The following is an 18,688-nucleotide window of genomic DNA, read 5'->3' as shown; positions in this document are numbered from 1 at the left end:
TCCCACAGATTGAGGGGTCAGATCCCACAGATTGAGGGGTCAGTTCCCAGGACTGCTTCCTGTCTCCTGACGCCAGTCACAAGTCCAACCAACAGAACTGCTGATCAACCAACTTCAAGTTGGGATTCCCACAATCCCCTCTTTGGGCTCAATTGGTTTGCTGGAGCAGCTCACAGAACTCCAGGGAAAACAATTAGTGGTTTATTATAAAGGATATTGCAAAGATTACAGATGAAGAGCTAGGTAGGGCAGGTATATGGGAAGGTATATGGGGCATAGGCTCCCATATCCTCCATGGATGTGCTACCCCCCAAGGGAATGGAGGTTCCCTGTGCTCAGCTATCCAGAAGCTCCCCAAACCCAGTCCTCTTAGATTTTTATGGAAGCTTCATGATGTCAGCAATTCTTTTCCCAGAATATGAGGTGGGACTCTCTCAGAGGAAGGTCTTAAGTCCCACAATCAAAAAGGCAAAGGAACATTAGAGTCCTGTCTCAGGGCAGGTGAAAGGAGGACAGGAGAGAGATTCTGTTTCCAAGGGCTTAACATACCCAATGTTATAACAAAAGACTGTAACAAGGGCTACGGGAGTTATGAGCCAAGAACCAAGGATATAAACCAATGTGTGTGTGGGGTGTGTGTGTGTGTGTGTGTGTGTGTGTGTGTGTATGTATATGTATATCATAATACCACAGCCTCCCTCTGGGGCGAGTGAGCTCTTACTGTATTAGTATTCACAGGTCTGGTTGTTAAAAAGAGCCTGGCCTTTCCCCTCTCCCCCTTGCTCCCTCTCTCACCATGGGATCTCTGCAAACACTGGTTCCCCTTCACCTTCTGCCATGAGTGGAAGCAGCCTGAAGTCCTCACCATTGCAGACGCCTAATCTTGAACTTTCCAACCAACAGAATTGTGGGCCAAATAACCCTTTTTTCTTTATAAATTACTCAACCTCAGGTATTCCTTTATAGTAATACAAGATGGACTAAGTGCCACAAATAGTTTTGTCCTCTGTTTTTATTTTATTCTAAAGTGTAATCTTCAATGCTATTATTTAATGAGTATTAATTGCCAGGCACTTTATGTACAGGATTATCTCATCCACATAATAACTTTCAAAGTAGAAATAATCACCTCATTTATGCAGATCAGGAAACTGAGGCTTAGAGGAGTTAAGTAAACTTCCTGAGTTCAGCAAATATTGATTGTGAGTCTTTCACGTACCAGGACTTAGAATCAGAAAGTGGTAGAACCAAGATCCAGGGGTAGATGTGTCTGGATTTCAAGCCTGTGTTCTCTCCACAAGGCTGCATTGCTTTCTTAAGGGAGAACTTCTCCTAAGGGCCTTCTCTGTCATCCTCATTTCAAAATAATCCCTTTGAATTCTAGAAGCCTTTTGAGTAAGAAGTAAGGAAGACTATTAACTATGTTTACCAGATGGTAGTAACAACATTGGAATATGTCTGTTTTGTTTGTTGTTGTTTTAAAAGTAAAGATAGAGATAATTTCTAGACTTCATTTAGTGCTTCTTAATTGAGGAGCAGGTCTGGAAAAGAATAGACCAGCTGTCGGGTGCGGTGGCTCAAGCCTGTAACCCCAGCACTTTGGGAGGCCAAGGCAGGCAGATCACTTGAGGTCAGGAGTTTGAGACCAACCTGGCCAATGTGGTGAAATCCCATCTCTACTAAAAATACAAAAATTAGCTGGCTGTGGCATGGGTGCCTGTAATCCTAGCTACTCAGGAGGCTGAGGATAGAGAACCTCCTGAACCCTGGAAGCAAAGGTTGCAGTGAGCCAAGTTCATGCCACTGCACTCCAGCCTGGGTCGCAGAGGGAGACTACATCTAAAAAAAAAAAAAGATTAAATTAACCAACAGTTCCCAAAAGCAATATTTCGTTGTGGGAGCCTCTGCAACCTGATTAACTGAGTTGAAGGAGTCAGGGGTGGTTTTGTTAAAGGGACTTAGTTTAATACTTAAATTACATTCTGTTCTGTATCCCTGGGGCACCTTTTCAGAAAATCTACTCAATTCCTCAAGCCACATGCCTGGGAATCAAGGTGGACTCACCTTATCCTGTGCTGAGGATGTCTACCTCTTCAATATGTCTGCTTCCTCCATGCACGCGACCATCCACATTCAGACCACGATTTTCTCTTGTCTACATTTTTGCAACTAATTTGATCTCCCTAGCTCTGGTCTTTTTCCCCTCAAATTTATTTCCCACACAGCTGCCAGCATAAATTTTCTGATGTGTAAATAAAAAACATGTAAATTGGGTCTTGTTTCTTCCACTGTATCTTCCTATGGCTCTTAGGATAAAGGTCAAACATTTTAGCATAGTAAATAAGGTCCCTCATAATCTAGCCCAGCACTGTTCAATACAATTTGAGCCTCATATCTAGTCTTCAATTTTCTAGTACCTATATTAAAGAAGTAAAAACAAGCAGGGTAAATTAATTTTAATATATTTTATTTAGCCCAACCTATTCAAAATGTTATCATTTTAAGATGCGATCAATATTTTTAAAAAATTAATGAGATATTTTGCAGCCTTCTTTTCTTGTACTTCATTATCAAAATCTGGATGCTAAATTTTTATTAGAAATACTGAATCTGTAGATTTCATAAAATTTAAAATTGAAAAAATTAATTCACATTTCTGAACTGTTCCAAACATACTTAAGATTGTAGCAATAACTGAATCAAGTATTATTTTTAATTAAAATTAAATAAAACTTAAAATTCATTCATTCAGTCACATTAGCCATACTTGAAACATATTTTAAGCTACATGTGCCCAGTGGCTATTACATTGGACAGCACAGCTCCAACTCTGATTATATCTCTCAGGAATAACAGCAGCTAACATCAGTATATGTCAGGCCTTGATCTAAGCATTCTTATGTATTAGCTCATTTTAATTTAGTTGTTACAGGATAACAATCCTATGAACTAGATACTATTTTTTCTCCATTTTATGAGAGCAAAATTCAAGGCACAGAGAGGTTGAGTAATTTGCTCAAGTTCATAGAGCTAGAAAGAGCAGAACTGAGGTTTGAATCTGGGCAGTCAGGCTGCAGAACTTGGGCTCTTAACCACAGAAATATAGACTGCCTCAAATTCTTGAAGTTCCAAGATACCCCGTCTTGCTTCTAGACTGCTATATCTGCTTCTCCCTGCATATTCTTCTCTTCTCCGGCCAAAGCCTGACAATGCACATTGACCCTTTCTGACTGGGAGAGTGACATTTCCCACACTGTGGCATTATTTTTCTGGTAATTTTGGGGTTCTTATCTTTATGGATTGTAGAAGCAGTGTATTACTAAGACAAATGTCAGTGTTCATAACAAATTCCAGGACAGAAAAAATATTTAATCAGATGTGCTTATCAAAGCTCTTTCCTTGCTTCAGAAATGTCTAAGCTGTTTTTGAGCTGATATTATTCCCCTGTCCTGCCTGAAACATTTGAGGAAGCGTCTTGGTTACATAACTTGGTGTGAACCCTCTCGCCCTGTCCATAGGAGATGATGGTTTGCAGGGCGCTGACGTGAACATTTTCTCTCCTTCCTAACTAATGAAGGACAGCCTTTCCAGGAAACGTGCTCTGTGAAGTCTGACATTCAGAGTACACTAAGTCAGCCCAAGAATGGGGCACAGTTAAATATGATTAAAAGTAGAGGATTAAAAATATTATAACAGGAAATGGAAAAAAGGAGAATTACTGGCAAGGCAGCTCTTGCTGCACTTTGAGTTCAAAAAGAAGTTACCTAGTTTCATGAGAAGGTAAAGAAATGCTATCACTATAAATCACTATTAAAATTCACATTAATATAATTACATTAAAAATTAGATGAGAAGAGGGAAAGCTAATTGGATTCTGCTACAGTCACACTAATCAGTATTCTTTTTACAGCTAGAAGATAGAATTTATACCAAGGTGCCACTGACACATTAATGGCCACTAGTGAACAATACCAAATGGTTTGATTTAACTACTAGAGATGAATCAACTTCTTCCTTTAACCTTATAGACATGAGCCAAAAAAGATTATCATCTGAGATACTTGTAGCCTGAGTTGGGCCTCAACTCAGCTACAGGTTCTAAGGAAAAGATTTGAGCATCCGTGGGCCCGCAAAGCCATGGGTGGATAACTTATGACAGAAATCCAATGACAGCGTGAAGGAAGATTTTATGGAAATCATATCTGGGTGAGGCTGTGAAAATTATGTTCTGAACTTGGAAAAATAATCATAATTATTCTCTTCCTTCCCTATTCTGTGTCCATACACACCAGGGTTCCTCCTTTGTTCCTATTCACTATAAAGAAAGGAAAGAATAAACATGTGACATGCTATTTCAGCAATATTGCTGATGTCCTTTCAAAATATTTTTCTGGAGATCAGACTTTTGCTTCCAGCCAAGATGGAGTAACAAGGACCAGGATTATTTTCACTCTTTAAACAACCCAAAGCCTACAAATGGTGCTCAAGACACAGAACATCAAGTGGCAAAAAATAATGATCTCTGCAAGACAGGAAACAAACAAGGTGAGTCCTACAATTGTCCCAGCTCACCTGCTTTGAGACAAATTACAAGCCATAGTGTAAAAAAGGGAAAACCAGAGGAAGCCCTGAGTTGAGGAGACGGAGCTGAGATCTGAGGAAGACCAAGGTGGCTAGAATACTAGAGAGAAGAGATAGCCAATGAAAAAAATCTCCAGAAAGAATACCTCTTTGAGTAAATATTCACGTAGACATGTGAGAAACCGCTGGAGGCCAGGGAAAGAACCATCCGAAAAGATAAGAGGTGATCTTGTTCAGCTTTCACTCAAGGCCAGAAATAACGCCTAATCTCACAATATAGACTGAAAATCCTCATGATTCATAGGAAATTGGGTAGAATATACAGATAGGTCTTCCCTCAGAACTGGGAAATAATTAGTTCTAATTATTGAACCTTGAACACTGTTCTCGTCTAATCTAACAAATCTTAAAAGCATATTCAAAAGGATCAAACTCTTTCTAAATAACTTCATTCGGTCCCAGAAAATGTCCTAAAAATATCTTTATAGGAATACAAAAAATAACCAGCATCCAACAAGGTAAAATTCACAATGTCTGTCATCCAATAAAAAAGTACTAAGAAGGAGAAAAATATGAGCAGAAAAATCAATCAAATGACTTAGGATTTTTCAGGCAGAAGAATCAGCAGCAAAGGACATTAAAGCAGTTATTATAACTCTATTTCATAGGTTGTAAAAGTTAAGTAGCAAAATGAAAGCTATAACTGAGACCCAACTTGAACTTTAGAGATGAAAAGTCCAATGTCTGAGATTAAAAAAAAAAAGGCACTGGATTGGCTTAATAGATATTTAACTTAAACATTTTAGAAGAAGAGAATTGTGAACTTGAAGACAGAGCAAGAGAAATTACTCAAAATGAAGTATAAAGAGAAAACCAATACTTAAAAAAAAATTGAGCTGTGCCAACTTCAAGTAGCCTAACATATGTATAATTGCAATTTGCAAAGAAGGGGTTCCCAAAGTAGTAGGCAGATTTTAAGATAATAGTCATATTATTCTTTAGTTCCTTCCTCTTGAGTGTAAGCTGAATTTATTGACTCAATTCTAATGAAGAAAATATGGCAAAAGTGATGTGATATAACTTGTATTATACAATATATTATAAAAAGACTCTGGGGCTTTCTCTCTCATTTTCTTTTGAGTCTCTTTTTTTGGGGGAAGCCAGATGCCATATTGTGAGGCAGTCCATGGAGAGTTCCACGTGGTGAGGAACTGAGCTGCCAACAAGCATGTGAAAGAGCTTTGGAATGGATCGTCTGAGGTCTGCCAGGAGCTGCAAAAGTAGTTTGTAAATAGATCTTGCTTCAGTCAAGCCTTGAGATGCTACATCTCTGGCCAACAACTAGGTTGTAGCCTCATGAGAGACCCAAAGTCAGAGGTAGTCAGCAAAGTTAAATCCAGATTTCTGACCCACAGAAAGTGTGAAATAATAGGCCAGGTGTGGTGGCTCATGCCTGTAATCCCAGCACTTTGGGAGGCCGAGTAGGTGGATCACTTGAGGTCAGGAGTTTGAAACCAGCTGGCCAACATGGCAAAGCCCCGTCTCTACTAAAAATACAAAAATTAGCCAGGTGTGCTGTTATGTGTCTGTAATCCCGGCTACTTAGGAAGCTGAGGCAGGAGAATTGCTTGAAGCTGGGAGGCAGAGGTTGCAGTAAGCGGAGATCACGCCACTGTACTCTAGCCTGGGCAACAAAGCGAGAGACTCCATCTAAAAAAAAAAAAAAAAAAAAAAGTGTGACATAATATATGTGTATTATTTTCAGTTGCTAAAGTTTGGGATTATTTGTTACACAGCAATAAGTAACTAATAAAAATACTGATGTAAAATGGCCAAAAAATTTCCAAATTTCTTGAAAACTGTAAACTCACAGATCTAAGAAAATCAATAAACTCCAAGCATAATAATAATAACGAAAACCACATTAAGGCACATCGTAATCAAATTACTCTAAACCAGTGAAACAATAAGAAAATCTTAAAAGCAGACAGTGAAAAAAGACACATTAACAAAGATAAGAATGTCAGCATATTTCTTGTTAGAAAAAGATGTAAGCAAGAAGACAGTGGAACAACACCTCAAAGTTCTGGAAGATGAAAATTGCCAATAGCAAAATTATTTTTCTAAAATGAGGGTGAAATGGAGATTTTTTCAGTCATGCAAAAGTTGAAGAATGCATCAACAGCATGTCAAAATTTCACCCAAGAAGCATCAATAAAAGTCCTTTAGGTAGAAGAAAAATATCAGCTGGAAATATGCGTTAACATAAGGAGATGAAGAAAACTGCAGGTGGTAACAACACAGACAAATATGTAAGTTACTTTAAGTGGTTAAATCGTTTTGAAAGATAATTGATGGTTTAAACAAAAAAAAATTAACAGTGTAGTATTAGGTTTGTAACATGCAAAAGTAAAATGTATGACAACAGCAGCGTGAAGGATGGAAGGGGAGAATTGGACTAATGTAGAAATTCTATCCTATTCATGAAGGGGCAGTATATCTTTAATGTGGATTGTGATAAGTTAAAGATGCAGATTATTAACCCTAAAGTGACCATTAAAATAACAAAACAAAGAGTTTTAGTTAATTGGCCAATGAAGGCAATAAATGCATCATACAAATAATCCAAAAGAAGGGAGAACAAGGGGGTGCAGGGGGAGCAAAAAAATGGGACAAATAGAAAAGAAATAGTAAGATGAATGATTTAAACTCAGCCATATTAGTAATGAAATAAAATAAAAATGGTGTGAACATCTCAAGAGGCAGAAATTGTCAGACTGTATAAAAAGGTAAGATTCAATCATATGTTGGCTACAAGAAACCCAGTCTAAAATAGGAATACCCAAATTGATTACAAGTAAAAGAATGAGGAAAATATACCATGGTAATACTAATCAAAAGAAAGCTGGAGTGGCTATATTAATATCGGGCAATGTAGATTTGGAGCATAGAATATTACCTGGGACAAAGAAGTTTATTTCATAATGATGAAGGAGTCAATTCACCAGGAAGCTATAGCCATCATAAACTTTTTTGCACCTAATAAGTGAGCTTCAAAACACATGAAGCAAAAATTGTAGAATTATAAGAAGAGATAGACAATCCTAAAAATAGCTAGAGATTTCAGCATCTCTCTCTCAATAATTAATAGAACAAGTAGACAGAAGAATTTAAGAAGACTTAAATAACACTCTTAACCAATCTGAACTAAATGACGTTTATTGAACATTCTGCCTAATAACAGAAGAATACCCATTTTTTCCAAGTTCACACAGAATATTTACCCAACTTAAACTACATGCTGGATCATCAAACAAGTCTCTATTAATAAATTGTACAGTCTATGACCATAATGAATCAAATTAAAATTAAGTATTAATAATGGAACATCTGTTGGAAATTCCTCCAAATATTTGGATATGATATAACACACATTTATATGACATATGGGTCAAAAAAGAAATAAAAAGTATTGGGAAGCATTTTGAAGTAAATAAAAATATAAAAGTAGCATATCAAATGTGAGACATACTGCTAAAGCAGTACTTAGAGGAATTGTCATCACACAAAAACACCTGTATTGGGAAAGAAGAAAAGTCTGAAATTCATGTCTGCTTTCACCTTGAAAAAAAAAAAAACAGAAAAACAAGAGCAAATTAAAATCATAGTCACACTAACTTTGAAAAAGAACAAAGTTGGAGAACTAACAACTGATTTCCAGATGTATTATAAAGCCACAATAATCAAGAAAATGTGATATGGGTGTAAAGGTAGACAAATAGGTCAATGAACTGAATAGAAGATGAACTGAAGAGACCAGAACTCACATATACTGCTCCTGGGAATGAAAAATGGTACCACTTTGGAAAACAGTCTGGCAGTTTCTTTTTTCTTTTTTTTTTTTGGAACTCCTGGCTACTTTTTTGTGTGTGGTGGGTACTGGGCCTGGACTAGCAGCCTTTTCCAGAATTTTTTTTTTTTTTTTTGAAAGAAAGAAAGAAAGAAAAAGAATAAAGAAGAGGAGGAAAAAGGAAAAGAAAGAGAGAGAGAGAATAGGAGTATTGCTTTCTTGCCCAGGCTAGAATGCAGTTTAGTAATGGGTATTGAAAACCTCTTTTATACCAATAATTATACTTGATGTAAACAGGAAGGAATAAGGGAAGAAAATAACAAACGAGCAGCCAACCAATATTTCATTTAAACCTATGAAATGCTATGCGATTACTGAGGAGTGATTTACTTCCAATTATGTAGTCACTTATGGAATAGGTATGAGGTGGTAATGTATGTTTTATGTATTTGAAGTGGAGAGTTCTATAAATGTTTATTAAGTTTACTTGTTCCGGGTCTGAGTTCAAGTCCTGGATGTCCTTGTTAATTTTCTATCTCGTTGATCTATAAAATCGTTAGCTCTTCTTGTTACATCCTTTTGCCGTTATGTAATGTCCTTCTTTGCCTCTTTTGGTCTTTGTTGCTTTAAAGTCTACTTTATCAGAGGCGAGAATTGCATCTCCTGCTTTTTATTTATTTGTTTATTTTTACTCTCTGATTGGTTGATAAATCTTCCTCCTTCTCTTTGTTTTGAGTCTTTGTGTATCGTTGCATGTGAGATGGGTCTGGATGCAGCATACCCATGGGTTTTGGCTTTTTATCCGATTAGAATATATATAACTTTAATACTGGCATTTGATGCTAGCTGGCTGTTTTGCCCATTAGTTAGTGTAAATTTTTCGTTGTGTCAATGTTCTTTTCTTTTTGATATATTTTTGGAAAGGCTGATATTGGTTGTTCCTTTATATGTATAGTGCTTCTTTCAGAAGCTCTTGTAAAGCAGGCCTGGTGGTGGTGAACTCTCTAAGTACTTGTTTGTTCGCAAAGGATTTAATTTTTCCTTCGATTATAAAGCTTAGTTTGGCTGGATAGGAAATTCTGGGTTGAAAGTCCTTTTCTTTAAGGATGTTAAATATTGGCCCCCACTCTTTTCTGGCTTGTAGGGTTTCTGCTGAGAGATCTGCTGTAAGTCTGATAGGTTTCCCTTTATGGGTAACCTGACCTTTCTCTCTGGCTGCCCTTAGTATTTTCTCCTTCATTTCAACCCTAATAAATCTGGCAATTATGTGCCTTGGGGTTGGTCTTCTTGAAGAATATCTTTGTGGTGTTCTCTGTATTACCTGGAGTTGAATATTACCCTGCCTTGCCAGGTTGGGAAAGTTTTCCTGAATGATACCCTGAAGAGTATTTTCCAACTTGGATTCATTCTCTTCGACACATTCAGGTACAACTATCAAACGTAAATTAGGTCTTTTCACATAGTCCCATATTTCCTGGAAACTTTGCTCATTCCTTTTCATCCTTTTTTCTCCAATCTTGTCTTCTCGTTTCATTTCACTGAGCTGGTTCTCGACTTCTGATATCCTTTCTTCTACTTGATCAATTCGACTGTTTAAACTTGTGCATGCTTCGTGAAGTTCTCGTGTTGTGTTTTTCAGCTCCATCAATTCACTTATATTCCTCTCTAAATTGTCCATTCTCGTTAACATTTCGTCAAACCTTTTTTCAAGGTTCTTAGTTTCTTTGCATTGGGTTAGAACAAGTTCTTTTAATTCACAGAAGTTTCTTATCACCCACGTTTTGAAACCTGCTTCTGTTATTGGAACACACTCGTAATCTATTAAGCCTTGTTCCATTACTGATGAGGAATTGCGATCCCCTGTAGAGGGAGAGGCATTCTGATTTTGAGTATTCTCTGCCTTTTTACGCTGATTTCTTCCCTTCATTATATATTTATCCGTCTGTTGTCGTTGTAGTTACCAACTTTCTAACTAGGTCTCTGAGCAGACGTCCAACTTGTTGATTCCCAGTGCCGAATTCTGAGCAAACCACTGAGCCGGCCAAAACAGCAGTGTTAAGATTGATGGTGCTTTTCTGCCTGGGAATCTCCGGACTCTGCACCAAAAACTGGCACGCTAAGGCACCAGCAAAACCGCCGCGCCGGCCACAAGAGTCGCCCTGGCAACACGTGGAGCTCCTCTGCTGGGAATCTCCTGGTCCGTGAGCAACAAATATTCATCTGAAAGTGTGGCGTCCTCTCGTTCTCTGCGCTTTCACTGGGAACTACGAGCCCGAGCTGCTAGTGATCAGCCATCTTGGATCTCTCTCCTCTTTTTCTTTTTTTTTTGAGATGAAGTCTCACTCTGTGACCCAGTCTGGAGTGCAGTGGCACGATCTCAGGTCACTGCAACCTCTGCCTCCCAGGTTTAAGTGATTCTCCTACCTCAGCCTCTTGAGTAGCTAGGACTACAGGCACATGCCACCATACCTGGCTAATTTTTTATTTTTAGTAGAGACAGGGTTTCATCATGTTGGCCAGGCTGGACTCGAACTCCTGACCTCAGGTGATCAGCCCACCTTGGCCTCCCAAAGTGCTGGGATTACAGGCATGAGCCACTACGCCCAGTCCTGGCAGTTTCTTAAAGAGATAAACATGTACCTACCAGATAATTCAACAATTCCCCTCCTAGATGTTTACCAAAGAGAAATATAAGCATATGTCCATACAAAAACTTGTACATAAATGCTTATAGAAGCTTTATCTGTCATAGGAAAAAGTTAGAAACAACTCATATCCTGCAACCATAGAATGGATAAATAAACTATAGCATATTCATACAGTGGAATACCACACAGCAACATGAAGAAATGACTATTGACACAGGCAAACATAAATGAATCTCAAAATCATTTGCTGATTGAAATAATACAGGCAAAATGAGTACATATTAAATTATTTCATTGATTAAAGTTACAGAAAATTCAAAGTAGTGATAGAAAGTAGATACACAGATGGGAGTTGGTGGGCAGTGGGAAAAGGCAGAGGAAAGGATTACCAAAGGCACAAGAAAACTCTTGGGTGTAGTGAGTAAATGTCCATTATATTGATTGCACTGACAGTTTTATGGGTACATATATATATGTATATTTATATATGTGTGTGTGTATATATATATACACATATACACACACACACACACACACACTTATATATGTTGCAATTTACCAAATGATATGCCTTAAACCAGTAGTTGAATGTCAATTATACCTCAATATATCTGTTCATAAAAGAAAAGGAGATCAAATTCAGATGTAGACAATTAGGTCTGTATCTCTAAAGAGATAAAATAATATTGTGAACCAAATTAATGTATCTGGATGGTAATGCAAGTTTAATTCAGATTGTAAATGCTTCTTATGCATCTTGAAACTGTGGGGAAACTCAGAAGAAGGAAGTCATATCAGGTTTATCACATATGCTACATTTGTGGTGTCTTTGACATGCAACTTTTGCGTATTTTAGTACTGCTAGTGTCAGAAGAATCTATCTATGCTAGGAAGACTTCCTGACTCCTTGAGTGTGGAAGTTATTAGGGGGAACATTTGTCAGTACATTCCATTTTTAGCTCGATTCTTCAGCTGTGAACTGGTGCCAGATACCACATCTGGTTCTTTTAAGGGTTTCATTAGTGTCCCCTATGAGATGCAGTTAAAACAGAAAAGAATTTTAATGAGATTCAAAATCATATTGAGTTCAGGAGTCTTGGTGTGATATTGAAGGTGGCACAAATCCTGGAGGCAGCAAAAGGGGAAGATAAACTACAGGGGATCTGAGGCGCTGAAGAGATCTGAGGATCAGAGCTCCTTGGGTCTCCCTGAGGCCATGGGAAGGGAAATGCTACAAGAGAATAGAACCAACAGGCTGTGCCAGCTGGTTCACAGCAGTCAGGCAGAGGAGAGCTACCCACACCCCAACCTCCATAAGCAGGAAGTCACATGGTCTATGGAGGGGGACAGCCCCCAGTGTTACTCTGCTAACAGTTCTTTCCCATAGGTAAAAGTCAGTGTAAATACCTATTACTAAATACTCGGTGCCAGGCTGTGTACTAAACACCTCACTCTCATAAATTCTTCAAGCTGACCTTGATAGGTAGTATATCAGTGAGGGTGGCATTTGGCTCTATGTGGCTTAACTTAATAGGGTACTTCTTTTTTTTCTTTTCTCTTATAACAAGGAATAGAGGAGTGGGCAGTTCATCATGTCTGCAGCTGCTCAAGGAGCAATGCTTGCCAATCCTACCTGCTCCTTTACCCTTAGTATTTGACTTCATTTCTTAATGACTGCTCCACTGCTGGGTACTGAATCACATCCCAAGCAGAGGGACCCTGAAGAGCAAAAGCATGTGCCAGTTGAGTCAATCTCCATGGGAATAGCTCCACCAAATGACACCTGCTTAAAATTCATTTGCCAGAACTGGATCAAAAAGTCCCCGTACTGGAGTCTGGATGTTTCTAACTGGAAATACCACTGACCTGGACAAAATCATGGTACCATTAGAAGGAAGGAAGACAGCATAGCTACTGGGTAAGAAACTAGCAGTGCCTTCAGAGGATATTAACATCCCCATTTTACAGACAAGGAAACTGATTCAGAGAGATTAGCATAATTACAAAGGAACAGAGATGAGATTTGAACCCAGCCAGCTGGCTCCAGGCTCTGTGCACTTTATCACTAAGCAGGAGTCAGGGACTCTGAGTGTGTTGTCCCTGTTGTGTCACTCTTATCGGTAGTGACATTCTACATAAACAGATATGAGAACAATATTCTGACTTCCTCTTCTCCAATATTACAAAAAATGATCTTCTAGTGATTTCTTTTCTGTAAGACAGCAAATTTACCTTTATTCTACATATATTTTTAAATAAATTGATTCAAGATTTACTGAAGTAAGTATTGGGTTTTGCTTACATATCGTGCCATTTGCTTAAGAAATGCAGAGTTTCCCTTACCCCTAGAATTAAGAACAAAATTTCAACTGTCTCTTAGTCATAGAGTAGATCAAAGCTCACCATAGTTACTGACCAGGCTGTGATATAACCTAGATCCCTGGTTTAGAACCAGGCCTCTGTGTCCACCAAGCATGTCATGCATGTTGTTTCCATTCTGATAGGGAGCTGTTTCTTTCCTTTCCTTTTCATTTTGAGCTCAGTCTTTATTTCTATGTCCCCATCCCTCTTCCCAGAGGAGTGCTAAGCAGGAAACAGCCAGCCACCAGCCTCCAAGAAGCTGGCTACCCAAAAGCTGGGAATAATTTGCCAAGGGGATAAAGAGGCTGATCAGGTCCTTCTTGTCATAGAATGACCAATTATAGAGCAATGTAATTTGTAGACTTGCTGTCTACTTTTACATAAGGTAGAACGGGTGAAAGAAAAGATGCCAGTTTCCCTCTTCTCCCTTCTCAGGAAAGATACCAGAACCATGATCCTATAAACTCGCTTCTCAGTGGGAGCTCTGAGTTTCATGTGTGTAGATCAAAGTAGGCACCAAACCCGTTCTACCAGTTTTAAGGGCCACTGAGTTGGCACAGAGACATTACGGGCTTAACTCCAGTTCCTTGTCTTAATAATTAAGACCAGTCTCCTTGGTGACAATCAATAATGCCAGGTCCATGTGTTCTTTAAAAGTCACATATCTGTCATCTCTAGGATCTAGGAGTGTGCAAGTCCTACTGACACCCTCTTTCCTAAAACATCGCACAGGCTAAGAACAGCTCTGTATTTTAAACTCATTTGTGAACATGTGTGGATATGTCAGTACTTAAATATCAAAGGATTCTTAATTATGCTTTATAGATTCATATAAACAGACAAGCGTGAGTGAAAAATATGACAGTGTTCAAGTGACTCTGAAGATGATTGGTAAAGCATCGAAAAATTTCAATCCCTTATTAGATTTATTTTACCTTGGTTTGTACTCTGGGTGTCAACAGAGCTCAAATTAGCCAGATAAGTGGCAAATCTCCCTTGACTTGGTGTCTACTAAGGAACAACATTAAATTAGCATTTGATTGAGTCTGGTCTTGAATTTCAGGATTTCCCTTCATCTGCTGAAGAGGTCATGTGGAAGAGCTTGACAGTTTGGGCTGAGGCGGTATTTCTCGTTTCTGGTTTGGTTTGTTTGGATATTTTTGGCAGCAAACGCTTGCGTTTGTTTGCTTGTTTATAGAGAGTCCTTTATTTTACCCTGTGTGAACCTGACATTTCACCTTTAATATAAATAAGTTGCAAATAAAGCAGTAGTAATTTAACCCTGAGCCAACCAGAATAACTCAATACAAAAGCTGAGCATCTAGAAGCTTCTAAATGTGTCTGCTTTTGTTGGAATGACAACCTCCCTGCAGTAGCACAGGGATAAATGGTTCAAGGAAATAGTAAAAGACAATGGTGTTTTTAATTTCCTATTCACTGACTCAGTTGTCGTTCACAACGGCAATCAAACCATGTTGACATCTTAGCTCTGTTAAATGGTCTTAGTGACAGACACCCAAATGTTCCTGGTTCTGACCATTACTTGGGCAACGACTTTGGGTCCCTTCCCTCTCTCTCCTCTTCCTCCTTGACTTCCAAGCACACAAACATACTCCCTGTGTGTCTTTGTGCAAATAGCCCAACCTTTTTGAGAGTTCTTCTTATCTGTGAAATGTTGATATTTCTCTTCCACAGTTGTTTTGAAAATAACATGAATTGTGAATGTGTTTTTGCACTGTGTCCAGAATATAGTACATGCCCAATAATGTGAGCACCCTTCTGCTAAGTAGTTTTTTGCTGTATTCAGGGCTGACTTCACAGATATGTGACTTAACAGGGCTTCATGCTTCCCAGGGCCCCACTTGTGGCTTCATGCTCTACTGTCATTGCCAAAAATTCTTAATATTTTTTTCAACAATAGGTCCACATTTTTATTTTGTAGCGGACCCTCCAAATTATGTAGCTGTTCTGCCCTTCTTTTTTTACTCTTTCTCCTCCTTTTCAAACTTTTTGGGCCTACCAGATGTTCTCTTCATTGGCTGGGTCATTCAGCCAGTTGCCCACAAGGTGTTCTGCTGGTCAGAGTGGTGCCCATGGCTAAACCATGTTCCCTAGCCTTGGCTTAGGGGTTACCCATGTACTGCACAGGGTTTCACCATACTTCTGGTTAAGGTGCATGTGGATTGGTTAAGATGTAGCTTTGAACAAGGAAAGCTTTTCTGAAAATATGACTTCTAGTTGACCCAGCACAGAGACAGTTTAGTGCTCCCAACAGCAGCCAAAATGTAAAGTTAAGGACATCAGGCCATTGGTGGGCTTTGCTTCCATGTTCTATTCCCTACTTTTCCCCATCAGGGGCAAAGCCAGGTTTTGTAAGGCCTGAGCTTATGTAATTTAGAGGCCTTCTTTAGAAGCAAATATTACAAATATACCACTAACTGAAGGTTTAATGTGGTGCATCACTATAGTTTACTTAAAGGAAGGAAAAAGTCCCAGGTTTTTCCTAAACATATCAGCATTGTTATTTGTGATACTTACCAGGCTAGGACCTAACTCATTCAATAGGTATCCAATAAATGTTCATTGATTTCATTAAATATCAACTGGAAATTCTGAATATTTTTATCTGACTTAATCGTTTATATCTCCAACTAAATTATATATATATATATATATATATATATATATATACACATTTTTTTTTTTTCCTGAGATGGAGTTTTGCTCTTGTCCAGGCTGGAGTGCAGTGGTACGATCCCGGCTCACTGCAACCTCTACCTCCCAGGTTCCAGTGATTTTCCTGCCTCAGTCTCCCAAGTAGCTGGGATTACAGGAGTGCGCCATCACACCCAGCTAATTTTGTATTTTTTAGTAGAGATGGGGTTTCACCATGGTGGTCAGGCTGGTCTCGAACTCCTGACCTCAAGTGATGCACCCACCTCAGCCTCACAAAGTGCTGGGATTACAGGTGTGAGCCGTGGTGCCTGGCCTAATTATAATTTCATTTTTTAAGATGGGGTTTCACTATGTTGGCCGGGCTGGTCTTGAACTCCTGACCTTGTGATCCACCCGCTTCGGCCTCCCAAAGTGCTGGGATTACAGGCGTGAGCCACCATGCTCAGCCAATTACAATTTTTATAGTAAAACTTTAGAGATATAAATGCTAATTCTTTGAATTCTCCATAGCACTATCTTATTTCTTTAGCAGAGTGCTCAGTAAATGTTTGTTAATTTATATATATGTCATATATATAATATATGTTGTTATACATACATATAAATGTATATGTTAATTTATATATACATACCATGTATGTTAATTTTTGTATATACATATGTGTGTGTATACACACACACACACACACACACACACACACACCATATTTGATATATAACATGTTCCCACACTATATGGCCAGGACAGAAAACCAGGCATTTCATTTGATTGAGGGTTGTCAAACCAATAATCTGCCTTCCTACTAATTCCTAAAGACAGAAGGGACCTTACATATCACCTGGTGATGCCTTTATTTTACTGATGAGGAAGAAGCGCAGAGAAGTTAATTGACTTTATAAAGCAGTTCCACAGCCTGGACTAGAATTCAGGCTTCTCAACTTGGGATCCAGTAATTATTTTGCTACGGAATGCTAAGTGTGTGGCTAAAGAATGTGGGGGAAAAAGAGAAATTAGATATAGTTTACTTAAGTTACAAAGAATTTAATAAGATTCTTTAGCATTAAAAGTATTTTATCAGTTTCATCAGTAAGGTAGAGTAATGATTTCAAGTTTAATGCTAGATTAATTTGCCTTGTAAAAATTTCATTGTACTGAAATGGGGAGGAAATGTACAGAATTAGAGTGGTCATATTTCTTGCAGACAATGTTTTTGATTTATGATACTATCCCATTATTTTTTATGTCATAATTTATCTCAAATCTTTAATTTAGAATTATTGTATCTTTCTAAAAGAGGAAAGAATCATTTTGTCTAAGACAAATAGCAAATATATTATGAGAATGGCTTTTAATCTTTAATTTACCCTCTTTTCCTGATTTTGATAAATATTAAAACTTTTTATTATAAGCCTCAATTCAAGCCATAGAAAGACTCCGAGGAAGAACATCAAATAATCTGAAATAATCTGTATCTGCCCAGATGACCCATGCTGACCACACAGTTAAAAGGCTTCCCTCCTACTGGGAGATCAGATGTCCTTTAGCACTAAAAAGATCCTGGAAGAATAATTTCCTTCAGTTCTTTGGGATATCTGTTCTCTCCCCCATTGAGTAGGCGACACGTCCAAGACATTATTAGCTCTGGCTGCATTTTCTTATAATCTAGAGAGTGTTTTGTTTTGTTTTGTTTTGTTTTGTTTGAGACAGTTTGACTGTTGCCCAGGCTAGAGTGAAGTGGCACAGTCTCTGTTCACTGCAACCTCCACCTTCCAGGTTCAAGCAATTCTTGTGCCTTAGCCTCCCAAGTAGCTGAGACTAGAGGAACATGCCACCATGCCCAGATAATTTTTGTGTTATTAGTAGAGATGGGCTTTCGCCATGGTGGCCAGGTTGGTTTTGAACTCCTGGCCTCAAGTGATCCACCTGCCTCAGCCCATCCATAAATGGAAAGGCAGGTTCTACAAAATCCCACTTGTTTTCTCTCCAATCCTGAACTGAGAAGTAGGGAAGAGAACAGAGGGTTCCAGGTGTGTGCCTGGAGGACAGATTGTGTTTTGTTTCCTTCTATCTTTGTTTTTGTGCCAAAGGTACAAAAGGAGAATAAAGGCCTCCGCTGTCTCCTAGAGCAAAGCTTTTCCACCTCAGCACTGTGGACGTCCGGGGCTGGATAAGGCTTTGTTGTGGAGGTCCTCCTGTGTTTTCTAAATTCTTAAGCAATTTTCTTGCCTTTGACTCACTGGATGCCAGTGGCATTCACTTCCCGAAGTTGTGACAACCAAAAAATGTGTACAGATGTTGCCAAATGTCCCCTGGGGCTGAGGGGAGGGGGTGGGAGATGGCCCTTGGGTGAGAACCATTGTCCTAGAGCTAACAGCAGAAGCTCTGATGGAGACTTTGGTGGCGATGATTATTAGGCTGTGGCTTTTGTGAGTATTGGCAACTGAGGGCAAGGATGGTTGTGCTGGGGAAGACATTGGTGGAGATGACACTTTGGGCCCAGGCAGCAAGAGAGGCTCTGAAGGTCATGGCTGTGACTGGGTCTCATCAAACAGGCAGTGAGAGACATGTGAA

The sequence above is a fragment of the Aotus nancymaae genome, unplaced genomic scaffold (assembly GCF_030222135.1).
Source record: "Aotus nancymaae isolate 86718 unplaced genomic scaffold, 86718_ANA_hifiasm-v0.15.2.pri h1tg000014l, whole genome shotgun sequence".
Taxonomy (NCBI): Eukaryota; Metazoa; Chordata; class Mammalia; order Primates; family Aotidae; genus Aotus; species Aotus nancymaae.
The sequence above is the reverse complement of the archived record's forward strand: the minus strand, read 5'-3'. Positions refer to the sequence as shown.